The 14,843-nt window shown below is 56.5% G+C and overlaps 1 long non-coding RNA gene across 1 annotated transcript; it reads left to right on the top strand.

Moving 5' to 3' along the window:
• Positions 1 to 6,054: 6,054 nt before the first annotated feature.
• Positions 6,055 to 8,424, top strand: LOC142075079 (uncharacterized). The gene is made up of 4 exons (XR_012670766.1): positions 6,055 to 7,157; positions 7,583 to 7,646; positions 8,031 to 8,204; positions 8,309 to 8,424. It is a non-coding gene; the product is annotated as an uncharacterized LOC142075079 (long non-coding RNA).
• Positions 8,425 to 14,843: the final 6,419 nt, after the last annotated feature.

The raw sequence follows: 14,843 nt of genomic DNA, 5'->3' as shown, positions 1-14,843 counted from the left end.
GTAGGTCGATTTCCTTGCACAGACCCAAGCGCAGCACGTCTTCCGATAGTCGACGTACGGCTGATCTTTGGTTCTCGGGTGTAACGGTCGAGAGATCGTAAAGACGCGTTCCTCCGCACGCTCGGGTACGGCCGACAGCGTTAGCAAACCTGCCGGTCCTTTTTGGTAGCCTGATGTATTGCAGCACCGGGGATTTGATATTCCCCACCGCCTGCCCCCACCCCACCCCCCCCCAAAAAAAAAGTAAAACCGTATGGGAGATCTCTTATCTCACTGATTTTTCTATCGTAAACGAAATTTTAAAAAGAAAGTGAAAATTGTATAACTTCCAAACTGACTTGCGTTGTTTAAACTGCAACTGCCAAAGAGCTGTAGCGTATAATTTATTAGGTGTGCTTAAGCAGTTAGGTAGTTGCTCTAAACGTTTAAAAAGAGAGGCAACTGATGGGGTTTTTTTCCCGATCTTTTGGCAGAGCGCTCTGAAGTCCTTTATTTCTGCCTCGCTTTCAGTGGCGCGTTTCCCCGGCAGTTGGGTAGCATCGGTCTCGGCGCAGCTGGCCAGGCGTCCCTCCTAGTCATGTGACGCACGCAAAACCCCTGGTCAAACGATAGCTGTGTAGTTTGGAGGTAGATAATTTAACGGTATGAATTCACAGCTACGCAATTTCAATTAACGCAAAAGGAAAATCAAATATTTTTATAGTATAAGCCTTCTCGTCGTACGTCTGTAAGCGTACGCACGCCTTTTTAGCATAAAATGAATTGCTGAGATTTGTTCTTTCTTTTTCATTTTACTCTTCAAAGTTTTACGCTTCGCTTTCAGCTTTATCGGCCAAGCGAGCGAGATGCGCAGCAGCAGCAGCAGCAGCAGCAGCAGCAGCGCCAGGGCTGGAGCTGTGGCGGCGGATCCGTGAGCGTAGATGCCGATTACGGCGCGCCCTCGTCCTGCAGCCTCACGGGGTTATCTCCCGGCAGCGGTGCTGTAAGGAAGGGACGAGGCGTTTTCCGACACCAGCGAGAGCGTTTACTTCTCTGCGAAGGACGCGTTCAGAATCGCGTCAATTAGTCCTCACGCGGATTTTAAGCGTTCGAATCGCTCGAGCTTTTAAAGGCCGCGTTGTATTTCGAGCTGACCCGTTTGCCTGGCACCCTCCTTTAGCTCGACTGCTACCCTCTCCCTTGTCCTGACCGAATTCCTCTGCTGCCTTCGGTGCTGTTTTTTTTAACGTGCTGAAATAGATCCGTTGGGATTTTTGTTTTTCAGATGCCGTGCTGTAAGCGTCCCGTGGTGCTCAGGAGAGACCCCCGGCCCGGGTTTGCCTGCCGGTCGTTGGGCGTGCTGAGGGTAAGGGGCCGGCTGCCAGCCTGCGGGACGGGGGCTGAGGGGGGGCTGCAAGCGTTTGGGGGGGCCGCCCCTCCTTTATCTTTCTAGCAGAGCACCCCTTTTTGGCGGGGGTGCGTGCGTACATACGCCAACGGCATTATTAAAGTAACGAGCTGCCGGTTGGGGCCGTTTCCCTCATGTTGTGCCTTTTTGGGGGCTGAATAAAAAGGGGGGGTTGGGGGCCTGGAGGGGTGATGATGTCATTTGGGGCACCCCAACATCACTGGCGGGCTGATGATGCCGTGGAGGAGCAGGTGAGTGGGGAATGGGGGGCCATGGGGGGTCCCCCCCCCCCACAAAGGGGGTCACAGCCCAAAAGTGCCTGATAATTCCTGGGGGGGTTCAAAAATTTTTAAAAACTCTAAATCTGTCTGTGAGGCCTCGAAATAGAGAAAAATCTCTCCTTGTTCTATATATTGAAAAATAATATTCCTTTATATGTATACAAGGATTTCAAAATAGGAACCTATATCTGCCCTATTATCTAAAGGATTTTAGAGCATAAAAAAATCCGGAAGACGTATATAGGGTTTTAAAATACAAAAAGAACTCCCGTCTATATAAATTAAAAAAGAAAGCACTTCCAAACGCAAAAGGGATGATATATTTTATGTATGAAGGAATTGAAAATAGAAAAAAGTCTGAATAGATACCGCTGTCTACACTTACTACGTGTTACATAGAGAGCCTAAATAGGCATTATATGTAATCTAAGAGATGATCTATAAGTGCAAATAGATATCTAAGTCTAAAATCTAAGTCTATAAAGAGATAAGTGTAAATATACGTAAGTGTAAATAGAGAAGTCTATAAAGACATTGAAGTGTCAAAATATGTAAGTCGACAGATATCTAGTCTGAGCAGGTATTATATATAATGAGTGGGAAATCGGGGGGTATAAGTGAAACATAAATATATTCACTAAATATATAGAGAGAGAGGTATGTGTAAATACGTTAAGCGTAAACGTCTATGATAGATAAGGTTTTTAAAATGCAAAGAAACCCTGTTTATAGAAAGGATTTAAAAACTCTTCACCCCCCCCACCCCCCCGAACCACCTCTCTGTTGAAGATCCAAAAGCGCTTTCAAAAGCTGCCTCTTCCCTGTTCTCTTTTTCCGTCTTTTCCCATCCTGATTGGGGGCCGGTCCCCCCAACAGGGACTTTCCCCTGCAGGGCCGTGCACACAGAGCGGGACCTGCCGCCGTGGCCTAAAAACACCACAAAACCCCTAATTCGGGGCCTGCAAGGGGTTGGGAAAAAGAAAACCCGCATTTTTTGGGGAAAAATACCCAACTTGGAGCTCCCGGGAAAGCCAAATCCACCAGGATTTGGGCAGCCGGAAAGCAAAAAAACCCCCATTTTCATGCACAAAACGAAAAAGCAAAAATCACCAAGTTTTGTTGTGAAAAAGCGTTGAAAAACCTCCCAGTGGAATATTTTGGAAAAGGAAAAAACCCCAGCTTTGATATTATACAAAAGCAAAAAAACCCCCGATTTGGGGAAGCTTTGGGGTGAAACACCAGCCATTTGAGGGGCCCGGACCCCTGGGGTGCTGCCTGCCCCGCCAACCTGCCCGTTGCCCCCCGCCCAAACTCTGGCACCCCCCTCCCGCTCCCCCGCCCCCCACTCCCACCCCGCTCTCCCTCCTCCTGCGTTTTGGGTTTGTGCTGAGAACGGCGTCGGTGACGCGGGGCTGCGTGAGTTCCCGCTGCGCAGCGCTTGCACGGCGCCGGGGGCTGTGCTGCTCCTCGCCCCGCCCTGCCGGCGAGCGGGCTGGGGGTGCGCGAGGGCCTGGGAGGGGGCACCGCTGGGAGAGCTGACCCCGGCGGACCCAGGGGGTGTTCCAGACCCTATGACGTCAGGAAATAAAACTCGGGGGGGAGGTCGGCGGGGGGGGCCGCTGCTGGGCTGCGGCTGGCTGGGCATCGGGCGGTTGGCGGCGAGCCGTTGTTTTCATTTGTACCGCTTGTCTGTCTGGGGTTTTTCTCTCTGTTGTTTGGGGTTTTTTTTTTTCCCCCCTTTTCCTTACGAGTGGGGTGTTTTCACTTTTGCCCTTCCAATTCTCTCCCCCCTCCCGCTGAGGGGGCAGCGAGGGAGCGGTTGTGTGGTGCTGAGTTGCCGGCTGGGATTCAACCCCGGCACAAGGTGAGTGGCAAGCCCTGCCTGGCTAAACGCTTTAGGCTCCCCGCGTTATTCCTGCCATCTTGCGAGGCCCTCCTTGTTCTTTCCTGCTGCTTTCAAGTGCCTTGTGCTCCAGCAGCAGGCTGGGAAGGAGGGTTGTGGCAGGAGCGGCGGCTCCCTGTGACTCCTCCTCGGGCTGCGAGCTTCGCCCCGCGTGTGGGCTGCCGAGGATCGTGGGCTCTGCAGGGGCCACAGGCAGCCCGCAGAGCTTGAGGCTGAGCCGTTCCTTTCCCCCTCTGAGCATCTGGGGAGGGGGAGTGGGGGGGCTGCGGACCCCCGAGGGGGCCGAGGAGTGGGGCTGTGCATCCCGGGGGGGCCGGGGAGTGGGGCTGGGGGGGGGCTGCGAGCCCTAGGGGGTCGGGGAGAGGGGCTGGAGGACTTCCGGACCATAGAGACCAGACCAGAGAGTATAGCTGGAGGACTCCCGGACCATAGAGATGGCGGACTCCCGGACCAGAGAGTACACCTGGAGGACTTCCGGACCATAGAGACGGAGGTCCAGACGCATAGAATGTACCCGGGGGACTTCCGCACCATAGAGGAAAATGTCCGGCCTAGAGAGTACAGCTGGAGGACTTCTGGACCATCGAGGCGGTCGTCCGGAGCGGAGAGTGCACGTGGGGAACTTGCGGACCATAGAGAGCAAAGTCCGGCCTAGAGAGTACAGCTGGAGGACTGCCGGACCATAGAGAGCAAAGTCCGGCCTAGAGAGTACCCCCTGGAGGACTGCCGGACCATAGAGAGCAAAGTCCGGCCTAGAGAGTACACCCTGGAGGACTGCCGGACCATAGAGAGCAAAGTCCGGCCTAGAGAGTACACCCTGGAGGACTGCCGGACCATAGAGAGCAAAGTCCGGCCTAGAGAGTACACCCTGGAGGACTGCCGGACCATAGAGAGCAAAGTCCGGCCTAGAGAGTACCCCTGGAGGACTGCCGGACCATAGAGAGCAAAGTCCGGCCTAGAGAGTACCCCTGGAGGACTGCCGGACCATAGAGAGCAAAGTCCGGCCTAGAGAGTACCCCTGGAGGACTGCCGGACCATAGAGAGCGAAGTCTGGACCAGAGAGTACCCCTGGAGGACTGCCGGACCATAGAGAGCGAAGTCTGGACCAGAGAGTACCCCTGGAGGACTGCCGGACCATAGAGAGCGAAGTCTGGACCAGAGAGTACCCCTGGAGGACTGCCGGACCATAGAGAGCGAAGTCTGGCCTAGAGAGTACCCCTGGAGGACTGCCGGACCATAGAGAGCAAAGTTCGGCCTAGAGAGTACACCTGGAGGACTCCCGGACCATAGAGACGGACGTCCAGACCAGAGAGTACACCTGGAGGACTCCCGGACCATCGAGATCAAGGTCCCCCAAGAGCTGGGGAGTGGGGCTGTGGGTCCTGGCGGGACTTGAGAGTGGGGCTCCCAGGGGGCTGGAAAATGGTGTGGTCGGGTGCTGTGAGCTCCGGGGGTCCTGGGGCTGGGAAGTGCTTGCAAACGCTGGGGAGGGGCTGCGAGCCGTGCGCATGCGCGGTCCCGGGGCGCTGTGCGCATGCGCGGTCCCGGGGCGCTGTGCGCATGCGCGGTGCCTTGGCGCCGACTACAACTCCCGGCGTGCCTCGCGCGGGCGGTCCGGTGGAGCCGCGCGCTGATTGGTTGCGGACGGTATTTCCACGGGGCGCCGTGCGCATGCGCGGTCCCGGGGCGCCGACTACAACTCCCGGCGTGCCTCGCGCGGGCGGTCCGGTGGAGCCGCGCGCTGATTGGTTGCGGACGGTATTTCAACGGGGCGCGCGGCGGGCGTTGCACCGAGGCGGCGGCGCAGCGTGAGTGTGAGGAGCCGCGGGCCCGGGGAGCCGGGCTGTGGCGGCGGCGGCGGCGGCGGCGGCGGCGGCGGCGGCGGGGGGGGGGGCGGTTCTGCAGGCTCCGGGGACAGGGGCTGGGGGGGGCTCCAGGCGGGGGAGGGCCTGTGAGCATCTGGGGAGTGGGGAGTTGGGGGGGGGGCTGCGTGCCCTAGGGGGGCCGCGCAGTGGGCCGGGCCGGGGCGGGAGGGGCGGGGCGCTTTGTGCAAACAGATCCTCCCTGCGAGTCCCCACTGTCGCCCCGTGGGGCCGGGGACCCCCCAGCCCTCCCTGCAGGCAGACTGGGGGCTTCGCGGGCCGAGTCGAGGGAGGAGCTGCTGGAGAGAGGGCTTAGAAACGGCCTTCTGCCCCCGAAACTGCTGGAGCGTTTGAAAGGGAGGGACAGGTCCACCCCAGGGCTGTTCCAGGAGCAAAAGCTGGTCCCAGCCAGCTCGCCTCTGCTCCCCCGGCACCGGGATCGGACCTTTCAGCCCCGTTCCCGAGGGCTGAAGTGAGGTGGGGGTCCCCCGGCTCTCCCCGGGGGGCAGGCGGCAGCACGAGGCGGCGGTGTCTCCCCGGTACCCGGCAAAGGGGAGCGAAACCGGCCGGCTGGAGCTCCGGGGGTGCACAGCCCGGCCCCGCACGGCAGAATCCTTCCCTGGGTTTTCACCGTTGGCTGGGTGTGACAAACAGGTTCATTTTGTGCCTCCTCTTTTCCCAGCGTCACCTTCTGCGTCACGTGAAGAAAATCCTGCGCGGTTGACGCCGCTTGCTGCTCAGGTAACGGCACGTGTGGGGCCGGGGGAGCGGGGAGAAACATTGGCGCGTTCAAGGACGCTGCAGGTGCTCCGCGTCAAACCCAGGGAAAAGGCAAATTTGTGCCGGTGCAGAAAAGCTGATGAACGGTTGCCGTTAACAGAGCGCGCGTGCCTCGTTCCCGAATCGGTCCCTGGGTAGTTACGAGCGTTTTCCTTTCAGGGAAAAGAATGAGCTTTCGCCTACGATAAATTAAGAGCTGCCTGTGACCTTCTTTAGGGTCAAGTGTTTCTCTTCTGTTTGTTCGTACTGATTTTACGGGCAGGTTGGAAATAGCCTTTTATTTTTACACGCGTAATCGTAATTTGTAGTACTACGTGGTGTCAGGAGAGTGAATTTTGGAGCACCCAGGTACTACTAGAAACGTAATGAACGAGACACGATGGAAACTGATACTTCAACTTGATTTTTACTTGACTTTTTTTTCATTAGAGTGTTGATGGCATGTTGTCCTGTGGCTCCATCCCCATTCTGTTCAGTGGAGTCTTCAATCTAGGACTTTGAAGGAAAAAAGCCCCCCCTTTTGGGGGGGGCTAGTCATTCATGGGATCGAGGCATAGACTTGGCGAGCCGCTTAAGTACGTGATCAGAATTAAAGCCAAATGCCGCTTCGCGTTGCTGCTGTTGGTCTTCGCTTTCATTAGTTTTCCCGCTGCTCCGTCATGGTTGGGAGCTCTGAATCATCCTTTTTTTCACTCCCTAACGCATTTTTCTCCCCAAGGAGAGGCTACGTTTAAAAGCTACTTAGTTTCCTCACAAATGCATTGGTCAGTAAAATGGAGTTAGGATGCTTGGAACCACACAAATGACACCAGTCTTACAGATCTGGACTATTTCTGAACACGTGTTCATCGCGTGCAGATGTCATCGGGATACGGATCATCTGCACTTCGTGCTCTGACGAGACGATCAGCTGAGACAGGGACGAGCTCCAAAAGAAAAGAAAGGTACAACGTCAAAGTTTTGTTTTGTTGTTGGGTTTTGCGGGTTTTTTTTGTGTTTGTGTGTTTTGGGGTTTTTTTTGTTTGTTTTTTTTTTTGGTTGGTTGGTTGGTTGTTTGTTTGTTTGTTTTTCCTTAAGAGTGCGACGTTGACTGGTGGCAGCCTGCAGAGCTCTCTTGCTGCCTGACCTCTCTTTTCCTTCTCTGTCACTCCTCTTTCTAGGCAAGTGAGTTCTCGCGAAACTAAAGCTGCCAATGAGCCAAAAAAAAGGCACGGTTGTCTGAAACGTGCAGAAGCTCTAGTGGCCTGTCTCAACAACCGCACCAAAGACGATGCCAAATACTTTCTCCTCCACTCAGCTGTAGCCTTCACAGAAGAGGAAGCTTTGTGCTAAACGTTGTTTGTTTTTTTTTTCCCTTTCCTCTCAGCAGAACGTCAACTGCCGTGAAAGTACGAGACAGGTGGAAAGGATCCCTAGTGGTCTGCAAGTACGAGGTAGGCCTGTGACATGTGTCTGCGTTTTTCCTAAGGTGCTCGTAGCACGGACTTTACAGTTAACACGAGGAACGTGGCAGCTCTCCTTCTATATGATTTTTTAACGTGAAATATTTTAACGCAAATACTAAAAATAAAGGAGGTCTGTTCTGGAGCGTGGTACGCCTCTGCAAAGCTTGCTTCCCTCCGTCTGTTTTCTCTTCCTGCAAGCACGCTCTTCTGTTTCTGTGCGCTTGCTAGGAAAGGGTGCTGTGAAAATAACGTTGGACTAGAAGAGGAAAGGAACCGTTTGTAAGAGCTGGGATGTTCGGGAGAAACAGGCTTTGTTTTCACGATAAAAGCTGTATGCTTTTTCAGTCAGTCGGTGTTTAAAATGCCTTACAGGAGCACTCGAACACCTTACTGAGATGCTAGCATCTGTGCTAAAAGCAATCAAGGTCAAAGAAGCGGCGTGGACAACACGGGACAAATCGGCGTCGCTTCGGTGCGCTTTCCAGGCTTTCCCGAGAAGCGGTAGCAGCCTCGTAACTAGCGACAGAGAGTCCTGATGTGGTTTTGGTGAGTTACTGCTTCTATCGCGTCCTTTTTCCTAACCTGCAGCGCGTAATTTTGACTTTGGTTGGAAAGAGATTTTCCAGAATGGAAATCTTTCTCGTTCAAAGGAGTCGCCTTTTACGAACTTCCCATCAGAATGGATCTTCAGAGATGACGTGCTCGGCAGTAGAAGTCATCCGCAAGGAGACTTTTCGCGCTCTCTCTGGGAAAAAAAAAAAAAGGGGTAGGTCGATTTCCTTGCACAGACCCAAGCGCAGCACGTCTTCCGATAGTCGACGTACGGCTGATCTTTGGTTCTCGGGTGTAACGGTCGAGAGATCGTAAAGACGCGTTCCTCCGCACGCTCGGGTACGGCCGACAGCGTTAGCAAACTTGCCGGTCCTTTTTGGTAGCCTGATGTATTGCAGCACCGGGGATTTGATATTCCCCACCGCCTGCCCCCCCCCACCCCCCCCCAAAAAAAAAGTAAAACCGTATGGGAGATCTCTTATCTCACTGATTTTTCTATCGTAAACGAAATTTTAAAAAGAAAGTGAAAATTGTATAACTTCCAAACTGACTTGCGTTGTTTAAACTGCAACTGCCAAAGAGCTGTAGCGTATAATTTATTAGGTGTGCTTAAGCAGTTAGGTAGTTGCTCTAAACGTTTAAAAAGAGAGGCAACTGATCGGGTTTTTTTCCCGATCTTTTGGCAGAGCGCTCTGAAGTCCTTTATTTCTGCCTCGCTTTCAGTGGCGCGTTTCCCCGGCAGTTGGGTAGCATCGGTCTCGGCGCAGCTGGCCAGGCGTCCCTCCTAGTCATGTGACGCACGCAAAACCCCTGGTCAAACGATAGCTGTGTAGTTTGGAGGTAGATAATTTAACGGTATGAATTCACAGCTACGCAATTTCAATTAACGCAAAAGGAAAATCAAATATTTTTATAGTATAAGCCTTCTCGTCGTACGTCTGTAAGCGTACGCACGCCTTTTTAGCATAAAATGAATTGCTGAGATTTGTTCTTTCTTCTTCATTTTACTCTTCAAAGTTTTACGCTTCGCTTTCAGCTTTATCGGCCAAGCGAGCGAGATGCGCAGCAGCAGCAGCAGCAGCAGCAGCAGCAGCGCCAGGGCTGGAGCTGTGGCGGCGGATCCGTGAGCGTAGATGCCGATTACGGCGCGCCCTTGTCCTGCAGCCTCACGGGGTTATCTCCCGGCAGCGGTGCTGTAAGGAAGGGACGAGGCGTTTTCCGACACCAGCGAGAGCGTTTACTTCTCTGCGAAGGACGCGTTCAGAATCGCGTCAATTAGTCCTCACGCGGATTTTAAGCGTTCGAATCGCTCGAGCTTTTAAAGGCCGCGTTGTATTTCGAGCTGACCCGTTTGCCTGGCACCCTCCTTTAGCTCGACTGCTACCCTCTCCCTTGTCCTGACCGAATTCCTCTGCTGCCTTCGGTGCTGTTTTTTTTAACGTGCTGAAATAGATCCGTTGGGATTTTTGTTTTTCAGATGCCGTGCTGTAAGCGTCCCGTGGTGCTCAGGAGAGACCCCCGGCCCGGGTTTGCCTGCCGGTCGTTGGGCGTGCTGAGGGTAAGGGGCCGGCTGCCAGCCTGCGGGACGGGGGCTGAGGGGGGGCTGCAAGCGTTTGGGGGGGCCGCCCCTCCTTTATCTTTCTAGCAGAGCACCCCTTTTTGGCGGGGGTGCGTGCGTACATACGCCAACGGCATTATTAAAGTAACGAGCTGCCGGTTGGGGCCGTTTCCCTCATGTTGTGCCTTTTTGGGGGCTGAATAAAAAGGGGGGGTTGGGGGCCTGGAGGGGTGATGATGTCATTTGGGGCACCCCAACATCACTGGCGGGCTGATGATGCCGTGGAGGAGCAGGTGAGTGGGGAATGGGGGGCCATGGGGGGTCCCCCCCCCCCACAAAGGGGGTCACAGCCCAAAAGTGCCTGATAATTCCTGGGGGGGTTCAAAAATTTTTAAAAACTCTAAATCTGTCTGTGAGGCCTCGAAATAGAGAAAAATCTCTCCTTGTTCTATATATTGAAAAATAATATTCCTTTATATGTATACAAGGATTTCAAAATAGGAACCTATATCTGCCCTATTATCTAAAGGATTTTAGAGCATAAAAAAATCCGGAAGACGTATATAGGGTTTTAAAATACAAAAAGAACTCCCGTCTATATAAATTAAAAAAGAAAGCACTTCCAAACGCAAAAGGGATGATATATTTTATGTATGAAGGAATTGAAAATAGAAAAAAGTCTGAATAGATACCGCTGTCTACACTTACTACGTGTTACATAGAGAGCCTAAATAGGCATTATATGTAATCTAAGAGATGATCTATAAGTGCAAATAGATATCTAAGTCTAAAATCTAAGTCTATAAAGAGATAAGTGTAAATATACGTAAGTGTAAATAGAGAAGTCTATAAAGACATTGAAGTGTCAAAATATGTAAGTCGACAGATATCTAGTCTGAGCAGGTATTATATATAATGAGTGGGAAATCGGGGGGTATAAGTGAAACATAAATATATTCACTAAATATATAGAGAGAGAGGTATGTGTAAATACGTTAAGCGTAAACGTCTATGATAGATAAGGTTTTTAAAATGCAAAGAAACCCTGTTTATAGAAAGGATTTAAAAACTCTTCACCCCCCCCACCCCCCCGAACCACCTCTCTGTTGAAGATCCAAAAGCGCTTTCAAAAGCTGCCTCTTCCCTGTTCTCTTTTTCCGTCTTTTCCCATCCTGATTGGGGGCCGGTCCCCCCAACAGGGACTTTCCCCTGCAGGGCCGTGCACACAGAGCGGGACCTGCCGCCGTGGCCTAAAAACACCACAAAACCCCTAATTCGGGGCCTGCAAGGGGTTGGGAAAAAGAAAACCCGCATTTTTTGGGGAAAAATACCCAACTTGGAGCTCCCGGGAAAGCCAAATCCACCAGGATTTGGGCAGCCGGAAAGCAAAAAAACCCCCATTTTCATGCACAAAACGAAAAAGCAAAAATCACCAAGTTTTGTTGTGAAAAAGCGTTGAAAAACCTCCCAGTGGAATATTTTGGAAAAGGAAAAAACCCCAGCTTTGATATTATACAAAAGCAAAAAAACCCCCGATTTGGGGAAGCTTTGGGGTGAAACACCAGCCATTTGAGGGGCCCGGACCCCTGGGGTGCTGCCTGCCCCGCCAACCTGCCCGTTGCCCCCCGCCCAAACTCTGGCACCCCCCTCCCGCTCCCCCGCCCCCCACTCCCACCCCGCTCTCCCTCCTCCTGCGTTTTGGGTTTGTGCTGAGAACGGCGTCGGTGACGCGGGGCTGCGTGAGTTCCCGCTGCGCAGCGCTTGCACGGCGCCGGGGGCTGTGCTGCTCCTCGCCCCGCCCTGCCGGCGAGCGGGCTGGGGGTGCGCGAGGGCCTGGGAGGGGGCACCGCTGGGAGAGCTGACCCCGGCGGACCCAGGGGATGTTCCAGACCCTATGACGTCAGGAAATAAAACTCGGGGGGGAGGTTGGCGGGGGGGCCGCTGCTGGGCTGCGGCTGGCTGGGCGGGCATCGGGCGGTTGGCGGCGAGCCGTTGTTTTCGTTTGTACCGCTTGTCTGTCTGGGGTTTTTCTCTCTGTTGTTTGGGGTTTTTTTTTTCCCCCCCTTTTCCTTACGAGTGGAGTGTTTTCACTTTTGCCCTTCCAATTCTCTCCCCCCTCCCGCTGAGGGGGCAGCGAGGGAGCGGTTGTGTGGTGCTGAGTTGCCGGCTGGGATTCAACCCCGGCACAAGGTGAGTGGCAAGCCCTGCCTGGCTAAACGCTTTAGGCTCCCCGCGTTATTCCTGCCATCTTGCGAGGCCCTCCTTGTTCTTTCCTGCTGCTTTCAAGTGCCTTGTGCTCCAGCAGCAGGCTGGGAAGGAGGGTTGTGGCAGGAGCGGCGGCTCCCTGTGACTCCTCCTCGGGCTGCGAGCTTCGCCCCGCGTGTGGGCTGCCGAGGATCGTGGGCTCTGCAGGGGCCACAGGCAGCCCGCAGAGCTTGAGGCCGAGCCGTTCCTTTCCCCCTGTGAGCATCTGGGGAGGGGGAGTGGGGGGGCTGCGGACCCCCGAGGGGGCCGAGGAGTGGGGCTGTGCATCCCGGGGGGGCCGGGGAGTGGGGCTGGGGGGGGCTGCGAGCCCTAGGGGGTCGGGGAGAGGGGCTGGAGGACTTCCGGACCATAGAGACCAGACCAGAGAGTATAGCTGGAGGACTCCCGGACCATAGAGATGGCGGACTCCCGGACCAGAGAGTACACCTGGAGGACTTCCGGACCATAGAGACGGAGGTCCAGACGCATAGAATGTACCCGGGGGACTTCCGCACCATAGAGGAAAATGTCCGGCCTAGAGAGTACAGCTGGAGGACTTCTGGACCATCGAGGCGGTCGTCCGGAGCGGAGAGTGCACGTGGGGAACTTGCGGACCATAGAGAGCAAAGTCCGGCCTAGAGAGTACCCCTGGAGGACTGCCGGACCATAGAGAGCAAAGTCCGGCCTAGAGAGTACCCCCTGGAGGACTGCCGGACCATAGAGAGCAAAGTCCGGCCTAGAGAGTACACCCTGGAGGACTGCCGGACCATAGAGAGCAAAGTCCGGCCTAGAGAGTACACCCTGGAGGACTGCCGGACCATAGAGAGCAAAGTCGGGCCTAGAGAGTACCCCTGGAGGACTGCCGGACCATAGAGAGCAAAGTCCGGCCTAGAGAGTACCCCTGGAGGACTGCCGGACCATAGAGAGCAAAGTCCGGCCTAGAGAGTACCCCTGGAGGACTGCCGGACCATAGAGAGCAAAGTCCGGCCTAGAGAGTACCCCCTGGAGGACTGCCGGACCATAGAGAGCAAAGTCCGGCCTAGAGAGTACACCCTGGAGGACTGCCGGACCATAGAGAGCAAAGTCCGGCCTAGAGAGTACACCCTGGAGGACTGCCGGACCATAGAGAGCAAAGTCGGGCCTAGAGAGTACCCCTGGAGGACTGCCGGACCATAGAGAGCAAAGTCCGGCCTAGAGAGTACCCCTGGAGGACTGCCGGACCATAGAGAGCAAAGTCCGGCCTAGAGAGTACACCTGGAGGACTCCCGGACCATCGAGATCAAGGTCCCCCAAGAGCTGGGGAGTGGGGCTGTGGGTCCTGGCGGGACTTGAGAGTGGGGCTCCCAGGGGGCTGGAAAATGGTGTGGTCGGGTGCTGTGAGCTCCGGGGGTCCTGGGGCTGGGAAGTGCTTGCAAACGCTGGGGAGGGGCTGCGAGCCGTGCGCATGCGCGGTGCCGGGGCGCTGTGCGCATGCGCGGTCCCGGGGCGCCGACTACAACTCCCGGCGTGCCTCGCGCGGGCGGTCCGGTGAAGCCGCGCGCTCATTGGTTGCGGACGGTATTTCAACGGGGCGCCGTGCGCATGCGCGGTCCCGGGGCGCCGTGCGCATGTGCGGTCCTAGGGCGCCGACTACAACTCCCGGCGTGCCTCGCGCGGGCGGGCCGGTGGAGCCGCGCGTTCATTGGTTGCGGACGGTATTTCAACGGGGCGCCGTGCGCATGCGCGGTCCCGGGGCGCCGACTACAACTCCCGGCGTGCCTCGCGCGGGCGGGCCGGTGGAGCCGCGCGCTGATTGGTTGCGGACGGTATTTCAACGGGGCGCCGTGCGCATGCGCGGTCCCGGGGCGCCGACTACAACTCCTGGCGTGCCTCGCGCGGGCGGTCCGGTGGAGCCGCGCGCTCATTGGTTGCGGACGGTATTTCAACGGGGCGCCGTGCGCATGCGAGGTCCCGGGGCGCCGACTACAACTCCTGGCGTGCCTCGCGCGGGCGGTCCGGTGGAGCCGCGCGCTGATTGGTTGCGGACGGGGCGCCGTGCGCATGCGCGGTCCCGGGGCGCCGACTACAACTCCCGGCGTGCCTCGCGCGGGCGGTCCGGTGGAGCCGCGCGCTGATTGGTTGCGGACGGTATTTCAACGGGGCGCGCGGCGGGCTTTGCACCGAGGCGGCGGCGCAGCGTGAGTGTGAGGAGCCGCGGGCCCGGGGAGCCGGGCTGTGGCGGGGGGGGGCGGTTCTGCAGGCTCCGGGGACAGGGGCTGGGGGGGCTCCAGGCGGGGGAGGGCCTGTGAGCATCTGGGGAGTGGGGAGTTGGGGGGGGGGCTGCGTGCCCTAGGGGGGCCGCGCAGTGGGCCGGGCCGGGGCGGGGGGCCGGCGGGCGGGAGGGGGGGGGCGCTTTGTGCAAACAGATCCTCCCTGCGAGTCCCCACTGTCGCCCCGTGGGGCCGGGGACCCCCCAGCCCTCCCTGCAGGCAGACTGGGGGCTTCGCGGGCCGAGTCGAGGGAGGAGCTGCTGGAGAGAGGGCTTAGAAACGGCCTTCTGCCCCCGAAACTGCTGGAGCGTTTGAAAGGGAGGGACAGGTCCACCCCAGGGCTGTTCCAGGAGCAAAAGCTGGTCCCAGCCAGCTCGCCTCTGCTCCCCCGGCACCGGGATCGGACCTTTCAGCCCCGTTCCCGAGGGCTGAAGTGAGGTGGGGGTCCCCCGGCTCTCCCCGGGGGGCAGGCGGCAGCACGAGGCGGCGGTGTCTCCCCGGTACCCGGCAAAGGGGAGCGAAACCGGCCGGCTGGAGCTCCGGGGGTGCACAGCCCGGCCCCGCACGGCAGAATCCTTCCCT

This window comes from Calonectris borealis, chromosome W, assembly GCF_964195595.1.
Source record: "Calonectris borealis chromosome W, bCalBor7.hap1.2, whole genome shotgun sequence".
NCBI lineage: Eukaryota > Metazoa > Chordata > Aves > Procellariiformes > Procellariidae > Calonectris > Calonectris borealis.
This window is presented reverse-complemented; position numbering and strand designations above follow the sequence as displayed.